The sequence below is a fragment of the Anolis sagrei genome, chromosome 1 (genome assembly GCF_037176765.1).
Source record: "Anolis sagrei isolate rAnoSag1 chromosome 1, rAnoSag1.mat, whole genome shotgun sequence".
Classification (NCBI taxonomy): domain Eukaryota; kingdom Metazoa; phylum Chordata; class Lepidosauria; order Squamata; family Dactyloidae; genus Anolis; species Anolis sagrei.
The window spans coordinates 38,066,207-38,091,224 of NC_090021.1; the positions used below are offsets into that span (position 1 = coordinate 38,066,207).

Below are 25,018 nucleotides of genomic sequence, written 5' to 3' on the forward strand. Positions count from 1 at the left end.
TAACACATCGATGTAAATTGTGTTCAAAATCACTGAATTTTCAAAGTGTTTGGTATTTTCAAGGGATATTACTCCTACCAGCTCACACTGATCATTTTTGAGGGATAGATGGAGGGCCGAAAAGTTTGCAGGTTTGGGAGACTTGAATCAAAGTGAAAAGAGACCATCACATTAGGATACTAGGGTATATAGTATCTGCTTCTTGCAGTGAATATTAGCAGTTCCTTCCTTTGAAATACAGCCTACAGCACCTGATATTATTTAGGAGTCTCCAATGTAAGTACTAACCAAGGATAATAATACCTAGTTTCCAGAATCAAACAGAATTAGATGCCTTTAGTGTATTTAGTCTTTCTTAATAAAATATGCATACATTCTTAATTTAGTTTTAAAGGCATGTCGCTCTAGAAAGTAAACCTATGGTTGTAATACTGAGGACCTTGACAAGTCTTCCTATAGGTTAGACCAGTAGTTCCCAGCCTCTTTTTGATCAGGGACCCCTTTGACCAGGGACCACTTTCCAACTTTACGAATCTGGTCAACTTTAGATTTGGTTTGGTTATTTGGGGTGCTGATTCAGAAAATTGTATTGGATAGACCACATCAGCTCTAGTTTCTGATACAAAACATATGCCATCCAGTAGTGGCAATCAGCTCACCCACAGAAAACCATATTTAATACGTCTTGGCATTATAAGTGGATTTCATGAGACCAGTTTCTCTTGTTGTAACGGTGTAGTAACGGTGACGCCATCGACCATATTTTATTTCTTGCAAACCACTGATGGTCCACGGACCACAGGTTGGGATCCACCGGATTAGACCGAAAGTTGGTAGGTTCTACAAAAACTTTTGTGAGCTGCTGCACATATTCCTCTTTTGCAGCTCTTCCATATTTTTAGTCCTTACATGTTGTTGGATTGCGACATCCTATTCTTTCTCTGTGAATACCACCAATGATGGAAGGTGTAGTTCATTTTCTTCTACACACTCAAGATTAGGAAGGGGTAGTTTTTTTTTTTAAAAAAAAAACAAGTCATAGAATCAAAGAATAATAGAGCTGGAAGAGACCACATGAGTCATCTAGTCCAATCCCCTTCCATACAGGAAAAGCACAATCAAAGTACCCATGACAAATGGCCTCTGTTTAAAAGTTTCCAAGAAAGGGGCTTCCTCTACACTCCGAGGCAGAGAGTTCCACTGTTGAACAGCTCTTCTGTTCAGGAAATTCTTCGTAATGTTCAGATGGAATCTTCTTTCCTGTAATTTGAACCCATTGCTCAGGGCCCTATTCTCCAGGGCATTCACATAACCATAAATTGGCTCTTTCCAATAATTCTTCCTTGTGCAGAAGTGTAAAGTTGTGCTCTGGTAAAGTTGTGTTCTGCCATAAAGAACCACTAAGGTGATTCTACTTAATTGCCTTACGCCTGGATGGAGGAAGAGAGATGATATGTTTTGATCTTGTTTTAAATAGCAGTGCTTCATTTAAAAACTCCTTTTTAAAAAAGACATGAATCTAATTAACACATGAATGCATATAATTGAGAAATTGAGCTCACAGATGTGTAAATAAACTTAAATGTACATTTATGAATACCTCGAGATTCATATTCCTTGCTCCCAAGAGATGCTGATATTTAACAACATAAAAAGAAAGAGATTTTCTAGGCTGAAGGAAATGCAGTTTTTCATGGTGCTTTGAAATATTAATGAAACTAAATTACAAGTTTGTCAAAGCAATGCATTTTAAGTAGCTGCCATGTAATAAATAGAATTGGCAGTGTTTCATTTATTATAAGCTTTGCAAAAGCAGAGAGTCCCAGAGAAATTTAACATAGGCCTCTGAAAGCATTGAAGTTAGCTCTCTGAAGCCGTGGCCATTGATTTATCTTCAGGCAGGAGAAATTCCCAGGCTCCCACTTCTTTGCCAAGAGACATCTAGAAAAGATTGTTTCGACACTGGAAGAGCTGTGTTTGAGCACTACTCTCACAACTAAGCAGCCTGGTGAATAAACATTTAAATTTGTGCTCAAATAACATTTTTTCTTCTCTTGCCTTGCCTGCCTCAATCCTCATTAGTGTGTCAGCAGATCTCAGATCGGATAAAACCTTCTTTATGAACTATTTCAGTGTCCGTTTACTCAAACCACTTGGACCTCTTCAGTAAAGAAAAGGGGGGACGGGACCCCACACAGTGTAATGCTGTGGTTCTCAGTCTTCCTAAAGCCACGACCCCTTAATATAGTTCTTCATGTTATGGTGACCTCCAACCATAAAATTATTTTAGTTGCTACTTCATAACAGTATTTTGCTACTGTTATGAATTGTCATTTAAGTATCTGAAATGCAGGATGTATTTCCATTCACTGGACCAAATTTGGCACAAATACCCTATAGGCCCAAATTTGAATACTGGTGGGGTTGGAGGGGGATTGCTTTTGTAATTTGGGAGTTGTAGTTGCTGGGATTTATAGTTAACCTACAATCAAAGAGCATTCTGCCCTCCACCAACGAAGGAATCGAACCAGTCTTGGCACACAACTCCCATGACCAACAGAAAATAGTAAAGGATTTGGTGGGCATTGGCCTTGAGTTTGGAGCTGTCGTTCATCTACATCCAGAGATCACTGTGGACTCCAAACAATGATGGCTCTGGACCAAACTTGGCACGAATACTCAATATGCCCAAATGTGAACACTGGTGGAGTTTGAGGAATATAGACTTGACATTTGGGAGTATTAGTTGCTGGGGTGTATAGTTCACCTACAATCAAAGAGCATTCCCCACCAATGACACAATTGGACCAAACTTCCCATACAGAATCCCCATGACCAACAGAAAATAACTGTGTTTTCTGATGTCGACCCCCCCCCCGACACCCCTTCGCAACCACCCCCCAAGGGGTCCCAACTCCCAGGTTGAGAAACGCTGGTCTAATGCTTATTTCATTTCCCTAAGCAGGCAGCAGTATAGGTGATGGATAAAGACAGTGATCAGAGCCACTGGTGTTAAAGTTCTCAGGCTTAAGCACTATCCTCTCAGGTCAAAGCTAGAACTGTAGATTTGACAAAAGAAATGTTTATACATACATTCACAGCCTCCCACTATCCATGGAAAAAATCCAGCACAGACTAATTCTAGGTACCTGTAGAGTGAAGTATGGTGATGTCTGTGTAAACTGCCTTGATGTTTTCATTCTTTTGGGGTGGGGTGGGGTGAGCGTAATTGTCCTTACACTAATATGAAAATATTTAAAAGATTAACAGCATATCAAGCCATTTCAAAATTAAAGCAAGGACATTTACAAACTATTTCAAAACAATTTAAATGTACTGCATATGTACAAATGTGGATAAAATCAGTGAGGCCCTGAAGGTTTCAATAAAAAGCTTGCTCCAGACCAGTGTTTCTGAACCAAGGGGTCTCGAGGGAGGTGTCAGGGGGTTCACCAAAGACCATCAGAAAACACAGTATTTTATTTATTCTGTTGGTCATGGGGGTTCTCCTTGGGAAGTTTGGCCCAATTCTATCATTGGTGGGGTTCAGAATGTTCTTTGATTGTAGGTGAACTATAAATCCCAGCAACTACAACTCCCAAATGTAAAGGTCTATTTTTCCCAAAGTCCACTAGTGTTCACATTTGGGCATATCGAGTATTCGTGCCAAGTTTGGTCCAGATTCATTATTGTTGTTTAACAGCGCTGTCTGGAGATAGGTGAACTACAACTCCAAGGTCAATGCCTGCCAAACCCTTCCAGTATTTTCTGTTGGTCATGGCAGTTCTGTGTGCCAAGTTTGGTTCAGTTTCATTGTAGGTGGAGTTCAGAATGCTCTTTGATTGTAGGTTAACTATAAATCTTAGCAACTACAACTCCCAAATGACAAAATCCCCCCCAACCCCACCAGTATTCAAATTTGGGTGTATCAGACTTTTGTGCCAAATTTGGTCCAGTGAATGAAAATACATTTTGCATATCAGATATTTACATTACGATTTGTAATAGTAGCAAAATTACAGTTATGAAGTAGCAACAAAAATAATTTTATGGTTGGTGGTCACCACAACATGAGGAACTGTATTAAGGGGTCACGGCATTGGCCAGTTCTCTAGAGTGATACTAGTGTTGGCACCAATTGGGCATTCCATAGTCAGGGTGCCACAGGCCTGTTCCATACATATCCTACCACGATTTGATGTTTCCTTTGAAGGGATCATTGTACTTTTTGTGAGATCTTTCCAGCCAAAATGGACAAATACTGTATCATGCTTACACGTAGAGAACAAACTGAACAAGTGCTTAGTGCTGCTACAGATCTAACAGAACTTTCATGGTATTTCTTTCTTAATCTTCAGAATAGGAAAGACCTGGTATGCAGGGTAAACAGTTAATGAAAGTAGGGCAAATGTTAGAGGTTTTGCAACTTAGAGCAGAATACCACATGTCAAGGCACATAGTACTACAAATCAGTAAAGTTACTTTGGCACATGAGCAGAAAATCCCACAAGCACCTGTCTCGTCCCCCAACCATGTCCCCTAATAGTAAATAATGAAGAAGAAGAAGAAGAAGAAGAAGAAGAAGAAGAATTATTATTTGTGGCTCACAAATGGAACTTTGAAAAAGGAGACCGAGTGCCTGATTCTGGCAGCCCAAGAACAAGCTATTAGAGCAAATGCCATTAAAGTCAAAATTGAAAAGTTGACGACGGATCCCAAGTATAGACTCCAAGGAAGCAGATAAAACAACAGATCACATTCTCAGCTGCTGCAAGAAGATTGTGCAGACAGACTACAAGCAGAGGCATAACACCGTTGCTCAGATGATTAATTGGAACTTGTGCCACAAATACCATTTGCTTGTGACAAAGAACTGGTGGGATCACAAGCCTGAAAAAAATTCAGAAAATGAACACATCAAACTACTCTGGGATTTCGGAATTCAAACTGAGTTTTGAAGCATAATATGCCTGACCTCATCATCGTGTTAAAAAATAAAGTATGGATCGTTGATGTTGCAATCCCAGGCTACAGCAGGATTGAAGAGAAACAACTGCAAAAATTGACACGATACGAAGATTTAAAGATCGAACTGCAAAGACTCTGGCACAAACCAGTAAAGGTGCTCCCAGTGGTGATCGGCACATTGGGTTCAGTGCCTAAAGGTCTTGGCCTGCACTTAAACACAATTGGCATTGACAAAATTACCATCTGCCAGCTGTAGAAGGCCACCTTACTGTGATCTGCACGCATTATTCACCGATACATCACACAGTCTTAGACACTTGGGAAGTGTCCGACGTATGATCCAATGCAACAGCCGGCATGTCTGCTGTGGACTCATCTTGTTGTGTTTCAAATAATAATAATTACAAACTGGAAAGCTAAGAATGTTTTGCCTATTCATGACACCCTAAGTGTCCTACATTACAAGCCTCGCATATGTCCCCTGAGAACTCTGAAACTGAATGTGGACTCCTGGCTGAAAAAGGTTTCCTATGCTTACTGTATTATCTGAATTTCTTCCAGGAACTTCAGCTTGCACTTTGATAGCACACCTGCTGTAGCCATAACAATAGGCTTCAGTCTGATGTCTATACTATTTCCTTCTTTGTCTGTCTGATGATAATTTCGCCTGTTCTTTTTAATAGCATTGCCCATCAATAGGCAGGTGGTGACTTTTTTACATGCTTGACAAGCAGTGGTAACCACTTTATGACATCAAGATGGCAGGATTTATTAATGTATCAGGCCTGCCCAATTTATGAAGTGTTGCATATGGCTGTTTGCATCATTTATTATGTTTATGGTTGATGGATTCTTATATCATCTGCTGCTTTGGCTGCTTGTAAAAATAGCCCAGCCTGAGGTTTCTTTCTCCTTGTGTTCGTTCAAGCAAGTTTCCTATTAGTTATAACCCACAGTGGAAAGCCAACACCTGTGATAATGGAATTCATATGACTGTGTAACTTTGTCCAAATGTTAGTACAGCTGCACTTCAGTGTCAGTCATTTATTATCCTCAATGTTTGTAGGATCAAGCAATGTAATTGAAGTTACAAACAGCCATGTTTTAAGCTTGGCTTTACGAAGTCAGGCTCCTGTGGCTATTCAAGCAACTTAATTTCTCATGCTATCTAAAGGTTTTGATCAAGGCACACTTTTACTATGACATCTAAGACTCTAATTCTTTCTCTGCCTTGTTGTATTTAAGTCATGTAGCAACGATGGGGCAGGTAATGAGCCAGAAACTAGCTCTTTTGGGGTTTGAATCCATCTCCCTAGATTTTCCAGATAATCTTTCTTTCTCTGTGATAGTTGTCCAGCTACTTGCAATAAAAGCTTTGAGAAACAATATGCATGTATTTTGATCCTGACCATTGGCTTTGCCCACCACTGCAATGTGGCCCTAAAAAACGTACCTGAAATGGAATTCAGCGCTATGACTGAAAAGTTTCATACCTTTGTTGTGCATACTTAATTTCTTCCAGGAATTTGGAATTGCATTTTGATGCCACCCCTGTTGACAAGCCTTTGTGATTGGGGAATGGAAGGAACTATTTTTTATGGATTTCCTCTCGCCTTTCAATTTACAATTCGTATTCATCTGATACCATACCTCGTGAAGTCTAATCTGGCCACGGTGGTCCATGCCTTAGTTACCACTAGATTGGACTATTGCAATGCACTCTACGTGGGGCTATCCTTGAAGACTGACTGGAAACTTCAATTGGTCCAGCAATTGGCTGCCAGACTCTGAACTGGAGCGAATTGCAGGGAGCGGCCAACCCCCCTGTTTAAGGAGCTCCATTGGCTGCCGTACATGTTCTGGTCCCAATTTAAGGTGCAGGTTATCACCTACAAAGTCCTGAATGGTTTGGGACCCATCTACCTTCGTTATTGCATTTCCTCCTACGAACCTGCATGATCTCTTTGATTGTTGTTGAATTCCTTTCAACCCCAGCCTGTAAAGGCAGCGTTAAAGCATGCTGGAAATTGCAGTCTCACATTGATTAGCATTGAATGGCCTTGCAACTTCAAAGCCTGGCTGCTTCCTGCCTGGGGGAATCCTTTGTTGGGTGGTGATTAACCGGTCCTGATTGTTTCTTGTCTGGAATTTCCCTGTTTTTGAGTTGTCTATTTACTGTTTTGATTTTAGAGTTTTTTTAAAAAAATACTGGTAGCAGGATTTTGTTCATATTCCTGTTTTTTTCTTTTCTGTTGAAATTGTCCACATGCTTGTGGATTTCAATGGCTTCTCTGAGTAGTCTGACATTGTAAACTGAAGGAGGTTTATTTATTATGGAGCTGCTGTATTTTATCCTGTTCATCAATGGCAAAATCTAGTTTTGTTGGAAATGCTTATCAAGAGCAGTGATAAATCAGCCCCTGTTCTCAGGCAGACAGACAAAAAGAATATAAAAATTAAAGGGATTGGTAGAGAACAGAAAAAAATGTGAGCAGTAGGTCTTATTTATGAAGTTGCAATAAGAACTACACGAGTGCTTACAGTATAAGGAAAAGAGGAACTATCCATTCCTTGTACTCATGGAGGCAGGATTTCTAAGGGAAGAAATTATGCTTCATGCTTTCTTCTGTTAGCCTGCCGTAGTGGCTGCAGTCAGGTGAGAGTTAATGGAGAGATGAACCTGTGACTTCTTCACAGAGGTGGCCCTGCTTTCCTTCATTTCCTTGTTGCAGCCTGACATAATTATTTTATAGTGGTTGTGTAAATATGTGACAGGTTTGCCTTTTGACTAACCAAGCACACAGGAAATGTGTCGAAATGAGAACATTTTCACAAATGGCTGAAAAAACTTCTGAGTGCATGATTCATGCCCGCATGAGTACTGCCACACTTGGGAAATGGAAACTGCATAGGGCCACTCCCTGCCTAACCATTGGGCACCGCAGCAATTTTATAGTCTTTTAAAGGCCGCTGCTTTGATTTAGTCATATGCAACTTGCTCTTTCCTCCCTTAGTACTTCCCAGGTAATTCAGACTAAAGGTATAAATAATGGGGTGTATGTCAGAGAGGAGCTAGTAGACGTGTGTATTGGGAGTAATTGTACTGTGTATTTATTTTATGCATTGTTTCAAACACTTTATGTCATGTGTAAGTTGCCCCAAGTCCCTTCAGGGAGATGGAGGCGGGGTACAAAAATAAAGTTGTTGTCGTTGTTGTTGTTGTTGTTATTTTATTGACACAAAAACACAGTATTTCACAGCAAACGAGATCTATATGCTGGATTTCGTATCACAAAATCACAAGTCAAACACTTAACTATGAGTTGTTTGTAAGTTGGATGTTTGTATCTCAGTGACTGCCTGTATTTTAATACCATGGAGTTCTAGTTTCTGCAGTTTTTATAAAAGAGAGAGTTCTAGTGTCATTTCGAATAGCACATCACCGTAGTCTGTAGGATTCAGCATTTAAAACGGTCTGAAATTGCTATTATTTTTACTGTGAAGAAGATCTAAATTAACTGGTGTGAGAGAGCCACTCCAGTGTACTGTTTGAAGCAAAGATGGATAACTTCTAGAACACTTTTGGCAACACTCTCCAAATAACTGGGGGGAAACACACATGCACAACATGTTCTTTGCAAAAATGAGTCACATTGGCTTTTAAAATGTGTTAGAGTATGTGACTTCTTCTGAAGGCAATTAGGACTTCAGGGAGGCTCCCCAAAGCCCAATTTCAACCTCAAAATAAAGTGCCTTGTTCTTGTGGCAGCAAATTTGGTGACAGGTGGAGGAAAGCAGGGCCTGCAGAAATGTATGAGTGGTGGGCAATGAGACTCACTGGGTAATCTTGGATCACCATGCACCCTGTGATGTATCTCACAGGGTTTTTGTGAGGATTCAGTGGGGAGAAAGAGAACCCACATAAGCAGCTTTAAGATCATTTGGAGGGAAAGCAGGATATAACAGCAATAAATAAAATGAAATAAATCAGCAAGGAATCAGACTGTCACACTTTGTATTAACAAACGCAGAGCATAATAACTTTACATGCCGTATAATGTTTATAGGCTACCCATAAGTACAAGTAAAGTTGGCGTGGGGCCAGCTGTCGTAGCTCATAATAAACCCCCAGCGTTTTTATATTGCCAACAAGGTAAGATGCGTGTGATTCGACTCCACCAAAGTCAGACATTCCTTTGCTTACAGCCAGCTGATTGTACAAACTTCAGGGGAGATCAGCCGGCTGCGGAGATCTTGTGGTTTGATTGAAACTCCACAGGTGTGTGCATGTGTACTATTTCTTTTGAACTCAAGAGCCTATATTGTCGGTTAGATTATCCATAAAGAATTGAAATTAAAGCATGCTTGCTAAAGTTATTAGTCTGCTTCCATGGTGGTGAATCCTTTTTGTTTCGGGTATTTTAATACCTGTCTTCACTACATCTTCATGACAACCACACCTCTTCCTGGAAAAAAAGAATACTCATGTCTTTGAAAAACAATGAGCACAAGAATATTCTGATCTAAATTGTTTTTCCAGAAGTGATCACTAGCCATAGATTTTTAGAAGTGTATGACCGTGTTTTCCATCCACTTGAAGCACCTGGCATAGCCTTTTCACAAGAAATGGGGATAGAAGTAGAAATAGGGATTCAGCGAGCTAAATAATAATAATAATAATAATAATAATAATAATAATAACGTTGATTATGTTCAAGGAGGTTAAGATCTTCTGGGGAGGCCCTGCTCTCAGTCCTGACTGTTTTGCAAGTGTGGTTGGCGGGGATGAGAGACAGGGCCTTCTCAGTGGTGGCTCCTTGGCTCTGGAACTCTCTCCCCAGTGAGATTAGATCAGTGCCCTCCCTCCTGGCCTTTAGAAAAAGAAAAAAGACATGGTTATGGAACCAAGCAAATATGGAATATGCGCAATTGACATTGGAATGGCCCGGTCTATGAGCTTGGATCATGTGATTTTAATGATTTTATTAGGTGTTTTAATTCTTATATTTCATGTTTTAAACGTCCTTTTTTCTATCTTATAGCGAAGTGTCTTATTGGTTTTATGCTTATTTATATGGTGTTGATTTGTGATTTGGTTGTGTAAGGTGTTGAATTTTGCTATTATTTCTGTGTAAACTGCTTTGAGTCCCCCCAGGGGTGAGGAAAGTGGTATATAAATACTGTAAATAAATGATAAATCAATCAATTATATCCCGCTTTTTCTCACCATACGGAGACTCAAAGCGGTTCACAACTAAAAGCATTGCAATGCAACTTAAAATATACAAATATATTTTAAATGGATTTATACTTCCCTGAAGGCACAGGTTCTCATTTTGGGCAGAACTAATTTTGCACGTTCATATATTAGGTGTTAGCTGCATCCATTCTCTGAGGCACCAGATCTGGCTATGGGGCTACATGCCATTTGGACTACTATAACTCTACTTAGAGCTGCTTTTGGAAACTTCAGCAGGTGTTAGCCTGACATTTATGAATTATTAGATATCACATAATTTCTTTTGTAGTAGTACTTTTGAATTAGAACATTAGGGGGAGATTTTTGAGCATTAGTAGACTTGCAAGATAATTGCCACTTTTCTTTTAATAGTTATTATAGTTCAGTTATAGGGAGCTCCTGGTGGTGCAGTGGGTTAAACCCTTGTGCTGGCAGGACTGAAGAGCGGCAGTTAGAATCATAGAAACATAGAATCAAAGAGTTGGAAGAGACCTCATGGGCCATCCAGTCCAACCCCCTGCCAAGAAGCAGGAATATTGCATTCAAATCACCCCTGACAGATGGCCATCCAGCCTCTGTTTAAAAGCTTCCAAAGAAGGAGCCTCCAGTTCGCAAGTTCGAAACCGGGGAGAGTGTGGGTGAGCTCCCTCTGTCAGCTCCAGCTCCCCATGTGGGGACATGAGAGAAGCCTCCCACAAAGATGGTAAAACATCAAAATATCCTGGCATCCCCTGGGCAACGTCCTTGCAGACGGCCGATTCTCTCACACCAGAAACAACTTGCAGTTTCTCAAGTCGCACCTGGCACAAACAAACAAACAAAAATAGTTCAGTGGCCTTTTAAGGGGATGCCTACATACTTGTTCATTCTGGGGAGGCAATATGGTGAACCCTGCCCCTCTATATGACCTTCAGATGCACAAGGTTGTTTCTTTTCTTTTTTTTACCACAAAAGTGGTAAGAACTCTTTGACGTGTAACATCTTACCTTGGAAGTTTTTAAAGAGGCTAGATTGCTCTCTGCCAGGAATGCTTTGATTGTGTTTTCCTTCCTGGCAGGGTGTTGGATTAAATAGTCCTTGCCATCTCTTCCAACTCTGTCATTCTATGACTTTGTTTTCAGACATGGAGATAACGAATAAAATTGGCAATAGATTCAGGGTGGGGGAAAGTGTTTATTTACAGTGCAACACAGTGTTGCTTTGCCAATAGGAGTTTCCAGGTTCATTCTTTAGCTTGCCTTGTTAAAAGCATCTCCCTGCCAGGAAAGGCCCCTGTCTGAAATGTTAGGAGAGCTCCTGGCAGTGAGAGTAAACAATACAATGCTAGATGGAAAGCAAACAATACAATTAAATTGGCTTAATAGAAGACAGACTAACATGATCATAACTCTGGCAGCCATTCCATCAGATTGCAAAGGTAAGGGGGAGGGGGAGGACTAGTCTATCACTTTTGCTGAAAGGCCAGCTGCCTTTGACTTTCCCTGTCATTTTGCCAGTAGCCATTGACCTCAGGCTTCCTGAACTGCCTCCAGCTCAGCTGATCTTCCCAAGAACTACCTGAGCTTCCTTCCTTTCCCTTTTTTTCTTTGTGTGACTATTCTGCTACTGATATTTGTACACCACCCTTGGGATCCTTTGGATTTTTTTTTCTTTTGGAAGGATGCCATTTGTTCCTCATCAGGCAACCAAATGAATGTTTTAGGCAGATGTTGGCAAGATGTTTTTGATCTAGTAGTTGGGGTCGGGTATATTGCTTTGGGATTCTGGAGTAGATGGAACTTTTGGTTTAATACAGAGGGCTGCTTAGATGAAACTGAGTTCCTTGGTATGATCCAAAATATGACAAGGCTGTTTAGGTCAGTGGCTCCCAACCTTTGGTCCTCCAGGTGTTTTAGACTTCAGTTTCCACGATTCCTAACAGCTAGTAAGGGATTTCTGGAAGTTGATGTCCAAAACAACTGGAGGACTAAAGGTTGGGAACTGCTGGTTTAAATGCAACTGAGCTCTTGTTTTTATCTATTTGGGCTGTGTTCATGTTCTTAGTTCAGATTTAAGTCAGCAAAGAACGGTACACTTGGCCGTCCATAGTTACGGTTTCACTTTGCGGAATTTATTACTTGCAGATTTGATTAATATAGTCCTCTCTAAGAATCTCTAGTCTTCCAGCAAGAATGCGGTAAACTTCCTCCATCGAGTTGCACTGGAAGACTTAGAGATTCCTAGGAAGAATATTTCTTTAGTCATTTGTAGAACCTCCAATACTATTTTTAATCTTCTGTATTAGGAGCCCCCGGTAGCGCAATGGGTTAAACCCTTGTGCTGGCAGGACGGAAGACCGACAAGTCACAGGTTCAAATCCAGGGAGAGTGGGATGAGCTCCCTCTGTCAGCTCCAGCTCTCCATGCGGGGACATGAGAGAAGCCTCCCACAAGGATGGTAAAACATCAAAACATCCAGGCGTCCCCTGGGCAATGTCCTTGCTGATGACCAATTCTCTCACACCAGAAGCGACTTTCAGTTTCTCAAGTCGCTCCTGACATGGAAAAAAAAATCTTCTGTATTTAATTCTATTTTAATGTTTATTTATTTTAGGTTTTAATTTACACATTGTTGTGATTTTTAGTGTTAGCTGCTTTGAGTCTTCTTTGGTAGAGAAAAAGTAGGATATAAATTTGTTGTTGTCATTGTCAATTGCCAGCAGGGATTGAGTATAGAACTACTGTGGTAAAAGACATTTTCTAGGGAGGTGTTCTCACAGGTTAAAAAAAACCTAGTTTTTTCCTACATTGGCAAGGGTTCTGTGCCCTTGCAGATGTAAACTGAAAAATCCACACATCTTATGGGTTGTATGAAGTATTTCATTCAAACTGTTATATCAGTGGTTCCCAACCTGTGGTCCACAAGAATGAAAATATGGTCCACAACCTCACCATTACTACACCATTGCCTCGAAACCATGTGGCAACGAGAGTGACTCGTCTTGCGAAACCCTCTTATAGTGCCGAGGCAATGGGAATGTTGGGAGGGGAGAGGCTGACTACCCATGAAAGATTACTACTACCACATCAGCTCTAGATTATTAAATATGGTTTTCTGTGGGCAAGCAGATGGTGACTACTGGATGGCATATGTTCTGTATCAGAAACCAGAGCTGATGTGGTCTATCCAATGGAATTTTCTGAATCAGCATCCCAAATAACCAAACCGAATAAAAAGTTGACCAAAATCTGATTTGTAACCCTTTTATTACTAATGTTGGAAAGTGGTCCCTGGTTGAAGTGGTCCTTGGTTAAAGTGATTTTTAAAAAGGGTTGGGAACCACTGTGTTAGATGCTGGAATGAGCTCAATTTTTTTGGAAACCCCAAATACAAAGATCTAAAACAGTTTTAATATACCAAATTGTTTAGTTTTTAAAAAGTTATAATGAACTGCAGAACAATGCTTGGAGTTTTCCTTGTCCAAAAAAAAGTCAGGAGGACAATTTACTGTTGCATCCTGCCTTTCCTTCCTTGCATGGAGATCAAATGTTCCTCATAACAGCTGTTACCATTGAGCCCTTGCCCTCTTGCAGTTAAATAGGGAGGGAGAAACAGGGCTGTCCTATGGCAGAGGGAACAGCGCTGGAATGCCAACCCCCAACGAGCCTGATTCGAGGAGATCTGCATCTGCGTGTCATTCAGCCTCCCGGCTGCAGTCCTGCTAAGCAGACTCAGCCAGGCTTTTTGTTGTCGTCTTTGCCGTTTTTGAGCAGTTACCCAACAGCATTTTGCTTTGAAGTCTTCCAAATAAAGATTATGTATGTAGCTGAGTCTTCCTTCAACTCAGTTTGGGTAACCTTTTAGATTGGTGCTCTTTCCCTCTCCCAAAGCAAAGAGATATTCCTCCTTCCCCTCAAAAAGAAATGTGCTAAAGCATTCATCTCCAGTTTGTGCACAACGTGAAGCTGAAAGTGGGGCATTTCAAGTTTTAAGGTAAGTATTGTTCACTCTTCTGTTGCTTCTTTCTTTCTTTCTTTCTTTCTTTGGAATACAGTACGTTCGGCTTGTTGTTTTGTTTAGATTCTTTTGCTTCAAAAAACACTGCAAGTGAAGGGGAAGCTTTAGAAGCTGAGAAGAAAGTGTAATAAAACTTCAGTCAGGGTTGTCTTATCTATTGCCAGTAATGTCTCTTAACCATATTATTGGTTTTGCTGCTGTTGTTTTGCTTTTACTGTTAGATAGGAAAATGTGTGGTAGATCGGCTTAAAGTGAGCATGATGTGCTTGCAAAATTGGCAGCACATGCTAAATGAGCAATCCTGATTTGTATATTAAGTTTTCTATGAAAATAGGGAATAGCCTTTATATATTCTAAATACACTACTAACTTGAAAAGTAGGCACATGTTTCCATATGCAAATATTTAACCAGTTACACGTTTGAATTGCAACTCAGTTTTACTGTATACCAGAAGCCACTTTAAGTTTATTTCAGCTATGCAATTTTTGTTAATGGAGCAGATAAAGCACACTGACTAAAATACTTTAAAACTATTATTTCACTTTTCAAGTGTATGTGGTAGCATGGTTCTTTTACAGTAATGTGTTATCTTAACGCAGTTTTCTACTTCTATGTTAGTTTAAATATTGACCTTCCCTGTTCGCATAATTTATTGCAAGTCCCTGTGAAATTTTCGGTGCAAGCACTTTCCTTTTCAGCTGGGAGAAACAGCACAGCAGAGTGTGTGCCGAGAGATTATTTTATGTGCAAGATTTATAACAATGCCCTTTACGTATTTATGAAAAGTCATCAAGCTGTGTAAATAAACTTCTCTGTAGCAGTGCTACTTAAAAGTCTGGGATACAAAATTTAAACTTCTGGAACCAGCATTCTCACAGTTCTTTGTAATTTGTATCTCTCTTTCTTAATGCAGGATATTTGTGTTAATAGATGTGAATATAGACATTAATAGACTAAAATATAGAATTTGAAAATTTACCTAACTTTTTAAAATAATGTCTGGCTGTGGTTTCCTTTGCATTTGGTAAGGAAAAAAGGCAACTGATATAATTCTAGAGTTTGCTGTTTCACAGCATAGGCAATTTCTTCTGTTCTTTAATTACCTTATTTTGAATGTTAAAACTTGTTGACTGAAAGAGAAATTGCAATTACGTACTTAAATCTTCATTACCTAGTGTGAAATGATCCAAGGAAGGAGACAATCTGTTAAGATCAAGTTTGCTTTCTGTGAATGGAAAATGTTTCTTGTGATGGGAAGGTTTGTCTGATTTTCTGAAACCCACCCAGTATTTTAGACCTTTTTGCCATATCTACTAGTATTTGGGGAGAGGGGTGGCTCTAACCTTTAGCAGGATAGGGATAGGTGGGTATTGGGGGAAACAGCTAGCCCATCTTGCATAACACAAGTGCCTAGTGCAACTATAAAGCTGTTTATTTATTTACTATATTTATATACCGCCTTTCTCATCCTTGGGGAGACTCAGGGCAGTTTACAACATGCTAATGGCAAAAATTCAATGCCAGCATACAGTACACAAAGAAGTCATCATAACTAATTACTACACGTAACTATGAACTTAAAATCAATTAAAAACATTAAACATAAGACATACATAAAAAAACTACAATTGGATCCAGGTTGCCATTAGCGTCAGATTCTTGTAGGCTAGAAGTTAGGAATGTGTGACCCTCCAAACGTTGTTGGACTGCAACTCCCATGGTCCGCCAACTTTGTCTATGCTGATGAGAGCTGGCCACATGTTGTGCATACCTGTTCTAGGTAAATTAACTTGCTAATAAGTTATGATTTTAATTTCCACATGTTTATTCTCCATCCTTAATGATACTCTCATTAGTCACCCTTTCACAGCATTGTTGCCAAGACTGAATTAATCTGCATTCTCAGACTTCATCCATTTGGTCCCTATCTGCAGTGCAATTTTTTACAACTTTGGCATGATACTCTCTGGAAACTCAGTGTCATAGAAACTGCAATTCCTGACCCAACCTTCAGCACAGGAAATGAAATAATTTCTCAAAGTCAGGAGAGACACATGAAAGCCTTTTGGGTTGTGAACTAGCAATAACGTAACTAAGCAATGAAAGCAATGGGATAAGATGGATGGAAAATGTTTTGTTTTATGGCTTGGACAGTGGTCAGAAAAGTAAGAAATCAATTTATCTAGCAAATATATAAAGACATGTTCCCAGGGAATTGCTGAGTCAATAATTGTGTGATAGCATCTGCACAAAATCAAGTTTTGGGTATCTTAGAGTCACATAAATCCTGTGCGAAGGGGATATGATTGATTCATGTTGAAACAAGGATTTAAAATTAAGTACTGTCATCTAGGAGGCTAACAGAACTTGTTACCTTTTTGAATACAATTCTTAGGGTTCTCCAGTGAGCATAACAATTTTGAGTTTTGTGACACTGTAAGGACCAAGAGTTTACCAATCTTGACTTCTTAATATGCATGGAATAAAATGCAAGAAATATAGACTAGGAGCTGGATCTATACTAAATGAGTCATACCATACAGTCCATTGAAATCAGTACAATATGTCTTAATCAAATTATGTTTTGTTTTATTTTATTTTGGCTCTTTAATCAAATTATGTATTATTTTATTTTATTTTAGCATTTTAAATCTATCAATCATAGTGAATACCAGGACAATATACTATTAGGCTTAAAATAGTCCAATAAAACACTAAAACTGTGTGATAACTTGAAGAAGTTGGAGGACAGTTTGACAGAAATCCGAAGTCACAGGCTTTGGGAGAGGTGCTCCTGTGGTTTTATGGCTACCAAACTGTTTTGGGCTTCAAAGGTAAGCATCATTGCCTTAAACCAATGGTTCTCAGCCTGCGAGTCCCCAGATGTTTTGGCCATCAACTCTCAGAAATCCTAACAACTGGTAAACTGGCTGGGATTTTTGGGAGTTGTAGACCAAAACACAGGTTGAGAACCACTGTCTTAAACTGGTGAGAAGCAAGAAGACACCAAGGGCCCTTCCACATAGCCATATAACCCAGAATGGCAAGGCAGAAAATCCCACAATATCTGCTTTGAACTGGGTTATCTGTGTGTACATTGCCAATATTCCAGTTCAAAGCAGATAATGTGGGATTTTATTCAGCTGTGTGGAAGGGGTCTCAGTGTAGCTCTTTTCAGAATCACCAGTTTCAGTTTTGGTTGTTGCATTCAGCACTAGATGAAGCATTCTGGATCATCTTTGAGAGAAGCTTTATTTAATGTATGTTTCAGTAATCCAATTGAACTTAGCAAAGGGTGTACTATTGTGGTTGGTACAGTATATTTCCCTCCAGAGACAGTTGAAGCAGTAGACCACCCAAAGCTGATAAAAAGATTCTCAGCTACTCAATTGCAAATGACAGCTGGATCAAGAAATACCTCTTAGTAACATGCTTCTTTTTTCAAGAGGCATGCAACCATGAATTTAAACTAATTTCGACCCTCCTATAGACATCTAATTCCTTGGGATTCAACCTCAGTTTGTTGGTCCTTATCAGCACGTTACCAGCTCCAGAAACAGGACTGGTACTTGAAAAGCTGTGTCTTGACTTGGATGTCAAGGAGAAATAGGTGGGTGACATCAGGAGGACCTTGAATTACCTTTTCTGTCGGTTGGATGCAGCACAGTCATCAAGACCAATTAGAAAAGCATGGACTATGTTTCTTGCATTTCGTTTTTCTCTTTCTTTACTACAGTTTTCTCTTTTTCTTCCTTCATCCTACCGTAAATAGATCTGTCATATCGTAATGATATTCTGTGTTTAAGCAAGAGTGGGTTCTGATTTTCAAAACTTACTCCATAATAGCTACGAGAGTGACACAGTTGTTTTAATTTTTTTCTGCAAGAGAATGACATGGCTTTTCCTCTGTGGAGTTACCATTTTTCAGACCAATAGTTGCCAGATACAATGGGTGCACCACTTTACAGCTAATCATGACCCTGGAAGGAGCCCCCGGTGGCATAGTGGGTTAAACCCTTGTACCAGCAGGACTGAAGGCTGACAGGTCGTAGGTTCAAATCTGGGGAGAACACGGATGAGCTCCCTCTGTCAGCTGCAGCTCCCCATGCGGGGACATGAGAGAAGCCTCCCACAAGGATGGTAAAACATCAAAACATTTGGGCATCCCCTGGGCAACCTCCTTGCTGACAGCCAACTCTCTCACATAAGAAGCGACTTGTAGTTTCTCAACTCACTTCTGACACACACAAAGAAAGGCCCTAGAAAAGCAAATGTAGGCTGCAGTGCAGATTCCACAAAACATGTTTGAAACTTCTGTTCTACACATGCTTCAAAATGGTGTCTTAGTAGAAGAGTTTAAATAGTTCATTTTTTAAATCATTTGGCATACTAGTAATGTTGCAGCACGCTTTTTACTTGCTGAATTAAGCATACACATGTTTTCTTTGTAGACCTGAACTGTTTTGTTTAGGGAACAGTGTACTTTTGGTATGGCATTTATTTGATGAGCAAGAAGGAGCCCAATTAAATGAGACAAATGCTTCAAGGTATAGCTAGCGGCCCATAAACAAAATAAAAAGCAAGTGCCAGGAAATGGTAAGAGACTCCCTCCTATTGTGAATAGCAGAGATGCTAGGGAATTCCAGAAATGTCTAGCTGAGAGCCAGAAGCTAAGATCAATGACATGAAGCATTTTTGAAACACCATAACAGCCTGAGGAGTACTGACTTCAGAGGTAGATTGACCTCACTGATCAGGCACCACCTGTTGCTACAGTTTTTTTTAAAAAAAAAAAAACCCAAAATTTCTTATGGAGCAAAACTGATTTCTGTAGCTTGCCTGATCTAGTTGTGTAAAAAGGCTTGCCTCCCTTATGTGCATAATGTAATGTACACATTATTTCTTTTTAGAAGAAAAGAGAGCTATAATTATGGCATTGCAAACTAGATTGGAACGTGTCGTGACAGGAAAGTTGCAGTCATGCTATATAAAGTATCCTGTAGAGACCCATAGAGAAATTTAATTAAATTGTACAGATGGCTGCATATTGCTCCATTTTTACACTTCTTGCAATTGTTAAGAAAAATGGTTTAGTGAGACCTGTCAGCATGGGATGACATTTTCACATCTTATATTACTTTAGCGACCAGTATGATTTTTTTTCCAATTTGGCAGGAAGATAAGGCTATAAACAGTATTCTCTTCTAAATTGTGTTGTTTGGCTAGAAGAGCTCTCTGCCTCTCTTCATATCAGTCATCTCCGATATGATTGTCCCATAAACTGAATCTATGCTTAATATAAAAGAATTGTATTGCTCGTCCTTTTTTAAAGTTGAGGTTTATTTTGCTTTAAAATACAAGATAAAGATTAAATAGATGCATGTTCTTTGATAACTGGTTGCCCAAATCTTAAGGTAGATGTTGCACTAGGGGTCTGGAGCCTCTTTTCATGACAAACCATATACTGTCCAGATCATCCCAATGTAGAGTTAATTAAAAATGGAGTGTAATAAAAGCTGAATATATGAAAAGCAAACAAATATTTAAAAAGGAATCAAAGTTTTCCAGGTTGTATCCATAAAAGCCAAAAGTTCCAAACATTCCTTCAGTGAAAGTTGCTAGAATAACTCCAGTGATATATGCAAGAACAAGGGACATAAATACAAGGCAGGCAAAACTATGCCTCGCAAGATCAGAACACAGGAACAGCTGGACACTTGGTTACATGAATTTCATGGCCTTTGACACCAAGAGGTCTGTTCCTGAACACAGCATTGTTCTCACAATGATTCTATCAACATGAACCACTTTTAAAAGACAAAAATCCCTCCCATAATATCATTTCTTTTGCACCTGCTCCCCTTAGCTCTGAGCTGCTTGGAGAAGCGAGCCCTTAATTTCTGGCCCTGTTGTCTTAGCTCTCTCTGACCTTGACAAACATTTGTCTTCCCCAATTTGCCCGGACTGCACTTCTGGCAGGTACCCTTGGGAACAACCTTCATTATTCTTCTGGGAACCGTCAGGAGATTCCAAAACATTTGTCTTTGGGCCCTCTGAATCTCTCCTAACATCCCTAGCCTCATCTTCTCAACACTCCCAATCTGACCAGGCCACAACAGTAGATCTCAAAGAGCTTGATTTTGTATAATGGGATTTCCAGGATCTCATTTCTACCTAATTTTGTACTTGTTGCTTTGAACTCATGGCATCAGCCCAGACTACTTGCAACAGCAGGTCCCACAATACACGCCAGCGAGAACTCTCAGATCTAATGGGGAAAGGCTAGTGTCAACTAAGTTCTGTGATTCACTTAGGTTAAAGATTTCCAGAGGGGTGTCCTTTTCGGGAGTGGCACCCCTCCTTTGAAATGCCCTCCCAAGGGAAATTAGAGCAGTGCCTTCTCTGTTGGAGTTTAGAAGGAGCCTTAAAATCTATCATTTTAAGGAAGCCTTTGATTGAACTCAGGACTCACAGTGTTGGGAGAACCTGGACTGTATGATTTATTTAGGGGTGGGTTTAAAGTTTTAAAGTTTTATTATAGTTTAATGTATTTTTAGGACACTTGACAGCAACTACTAATATTTGTTTTTAAATTTTAAAACTTTTATTATGCATGTTTTTATCCACTGTAAGCCACCATGGGCCCTTAAGTAGGGAAAGATGGGATATACATTTTGTAAATAATAATAACAACAACAGCAACAGCAACAACTTTAAATGAAGTGAGTCCTGATGGTCTTTCTTGAGCCGGTGTGGTTTTACGTTTGCATTCTCTGACTCCTTTCCAATATATTTTTTTAAAAAATGAGAGTAATAAAGGGTCTAGTCCGCTCTTGGAGGAATGAGAGAGGTTTTGTTGTTAACCGCTGTTAACAACAAAACTGTATGAATTAAAGACCTCCAAGTCATCCTATCATCAACAGCCCTGCTCAGGTCTTGCATACTGAAGGCTGTAGCTAAAATGAGCACCCTTTTGAATGAATAATAAGTCCTGCACACTTGTTTGAAAGTTGAAAGATTGCAATTTGCCTTGAAAGCTGGTGCTGTTCAGTGTAGTTGCAAAGAACGCAGGATTGATATGAAAACTGTCCATATCTAAAAATTCTCTACCCGCCCTCCCACATTCTGGGAATACTGTAATCTGGATACGGTTTAGTCATCCACCCCAGTTAAACATTAAAGTAAAAGACCATGTTCTTAGTTTTTATCTAAGTCAAAGTCGTCTTGTGATTCTGGGAAATATACAGTCTATCTTCTGTCTATATATACTCTAAAAAAATCTACACACTCATCCTAAAAGTGAAGATAAAGCACTTGGACAGTATCTAGTGAAGGAAAGCAAACTTGGTGTGTATTAATATCCTTCTAGATTGGCGATGGATTGTATTCTATTAATATTCCCTAATTCCTTGTCAATTAATTATGAGATTGTGCTCAAAGCATCTCACAGCATGTCAAATAACAACAACACATATAAAAATTCAAACATAGAAAAGCAGATTTTTTTCATGAAGTAACTAGAGCCTTAAGAGATAAATACAAGGGGAGAATATTCATCTATACATATGTCATAATTGCATTATATAAAATTAATGGAAACTAAACACAGCAGGATAAAACCAAAAAGGAGAATAAAATAGATACTATAGAAATAAAAATGAGGCTTACATGCAAGCCCAAATAGATTTCTGTTCCAGAAAGGCAACAAATATGAACTTGTTGGTAGCCATGTATTTCTCTTGTGACAACTCCCCTCCATCCCAGCTCCCCCTTGGTGCCCCATCTTTGATTTTAGGAGGTATAAATCGCCACTTGTCCTTTAAGCTTCATTGATGGTTCATTTCTTGTGGCCCAAATAACCTTAAAGGCACTAGTTCCCATCTAATCTTGGAATCAGCAGCTTCAGCACACACATACACACACAAACACAGATGTGCAAGGGGCCCAGTTGGGATCCTAGCATGACTTTCAACTATGGGCCAAATCAGATTAATTGGTTCTGCAATTTATAAGATTCTTTCTGGAATTTGCACAGAAAACAGATATTTGCCTATTGCTAGTCATATTTGCCTATTGTTTTTATTGTTGTCTGGTAAACCAGGGTTTGTAGTGGTTCAGATGCTGGGCTTGGATTCTGGAGAACCGACATTCAAATTCCTACTCAGCTTTGGAAACTTGCTGAGTGACCAAGAATTCACATTCTCTAAGCCTAAGAAGGCAATGGGAAGCTTCCTTTGAATAAGTCTTGCCAAGAAAACCTTAATGACAGAGTTGCCAGAAGTAAGAATCAAACTGAAGGCACATTAACTACTACCACTGCCACCACCACCATCATCCATTGATGCTGCACACTTAATAACATCAAGCAAGCCTAACGAGGCTTGGTAAACGTGTTTTCTAAATGATACTATCAGAGTTTCTTCTTTGATCTTACTGTTAAAACTACATCTGCAGCTTTTTATCTATCCACCCAGTCTAGGTGGATAGATATTTGCAGAATCATGATGCTAACTTCTGTAAGAAGTCAACCTTCTTGTACGTCACCTTAAATTATAGAGCATAGTGTCCTGCAGATGTGTCCATCCCTCCCTTTCAACATTTTGTTGTGTTACAATCTGGAAGTGAAATGGAAGTATCCATGGTTTCGTTTATCCACATCTGACATAATATGTACTCTCTAGGTCAGGAGTCCTCAAACTTTTTAAACAGAGGGCCAGGTCACAGTCCCTCAAACTGTTGGAGGGCTGGGTTATAATTTTTTTTTTAAAAAAATGAATGAATTCCTATGCACACTGCACATATCTTATTTGTAGTGCAAAAAACACTTTAAAACAATACAATAATTGAAATGAAGAACAATTCTAACAAATATAAACTTATTAGTATTTCAGTGGGAAGTGTGGGCCTGCTTTTGGCTGATGAGATAGGATTGTTGTTGTTGTTGTGTGCTTTCAAGTCATTTCAGACTTAGGTTGACCCTGAGCAAGGGCCAGGTAAATGACCTTGGAGGGCCATTTCTGGCCCCAGGACCTTAGTTTGAGGACCCCTGCTCTAGATATTAAGATCCTCCAGCACAATGCTATAACATTCTTGGACCAGAAGTCCTTTATTGCAATAAGGTTCGTTATTATCTGCATAATAACGAATATTCAAAGTCTGGAAACATGGATGCAGGGGCTGTACTGTAAATAAAAACAGACAACCATTTATTGATTCTTCAAATATTTACCCCTTGAATCCATTCTTGGCAGAAATATATTTTGCGTCAGTTGCAGTTGGGTTGGTTGTCTTGAGCAAATGATCAGTTTTATGCATCTAGGTGTGTGTGTATGCATGGCTTACTGCTGTGTTATTGCCAATTTGCTGCTATCTCTTTCCATGTTGAGGAAGGGAAATAATAATAATAATAATAATAATAATAATAATAATAATAATATTTTATACCCCACCACAATCTCCCCAAGGGGACTCAGGGCGGCTTACAAGGGTACAATCCCGATTATCACAGATAAAAACAGCAGCATAAAATCCATCAATAAAAACGTACACAAACACAACAGCAACATCATAAAAACAATATCTTGGCTGACAATAGAATCAGAGCTGGGGTCTAGTAAGTGCAATGAGTTCCTAAGTAGAGCCAAGGGAAAGTGCAACAGTGTCAAACTAGAGGGGATACCTCTGGCCATAAACTGTCAATATTAGTGGGGGTGGGTAGAAAATGTGCAGGAACTTAGGTAAAGTCGAGCCAGTTCTATAGGGAACCGCTAATCAAAGGCACAACAGATCATCCAGGTTTTTAAATCCTTACGAAAGGTGGACAAGGTGGGTGCTTGTCTGATTTCCTTAGGGAGAGCGTTCCAAAGCTGAGGGGCCACCACCGAGAAGGCCCTCTCACTCATCCCCATCCGTCGCACTTGAGACGGCGGCGGAAGCAAGAGACGAGCTTCTCCGGATGATCTTAGTGTATGTGCTGATTTGTAGGGGGTGATGCAATCACGACGATAGCTTATATTTTAAGCTTTTGTGTGAACAAAAGTATATATAACAGCATACTTCTGTTTCCCTTTTTCCATTTACTTGGTGCTTTCTCCAGGTCATTTTCTTGCCTTGGTGGTGTTTTTGTTTTAGGCTGGGGTGGGAACGTGTGGCCATGTGATGCTGATGAGATGGACTGTGCGTCATTGGAGTTGCAATCCAGCAACAATCTGCAAGAAAGCCATGCTACTACAGTTCCAGTTATCTCAAAATAGAAATGTTTTCTCACACATTTCTTGAGCTGCTTCAGTGTTCTCTTAGTGATTCTTGTTCAATAAGATTTTAATAAGATTCTGATGAAGGGGGATAAGAGCTTGAGAAGAATATGAACTGAGATTCTGCAGAGATGGAGTCTAAGCAAAATATTCCCGCCTTGAAAATGCTGTCAAGTTATGACTTGTTGCTGTTTGGTTTTAACTTTGCCAAAGCATCTGGGTAAAAACATAAAAGAAATAGTGTTAAGTTTCATTATCTAGTGCATCCCCCCTTTTTTAGCTGTAGGCATTGAGGATTCCAAGCTGAAATGACTCCGAGAAGCGGCGCATGGGGTTGCTATGGGCAGCATTCCATTGCGCAAAGCACCTTCTGCTCAATATTAGCAATGAGCCAATTAAATAGCTTGGCTGGTGGAACGTTTCAAGCAGCCTAGCAGTTCTTTAGCAGAGAAGGATGAGAAAAATAATGCTTAAAAAGCCCCCGTAAGGCTCAAAGATTAGCGAACAGAACCTTGACAAGATATTAACAAATGCCAGGCTTTAATATTATTATTAGAAAG

The 25,018-nt window shown here is 39.6% G+C and overlaps 1 protein-coding gene across 2 annotated transcripts in view; it reads left to right on the forward strand.

Moving 5' to 3' along the window:
• Window positions 1-25,018, forward strand: part of DISP1 (dispatched RND transporter family member 1) — a 98,306-nt gene that overhangs the window by 36,289 nt on the left and 36,999 nt on the right. Inside the window, exon 1 of one of the 2 annotated variants that reach the window (XM_060754208.2) lies at window positions 13,822-14,179. The exons of the other annotated variant lie outside the window; for it this stretch is intronic. The gene's annotated coding sequence lies outside the window, so the exon portion shown is untranslated. Of the gene's footprint in view, window positions 1-13,821; window positions 14,180-25,018 lie in introns of those variants that run through there. 2 annotated transcript variants of the gene reach the window in all.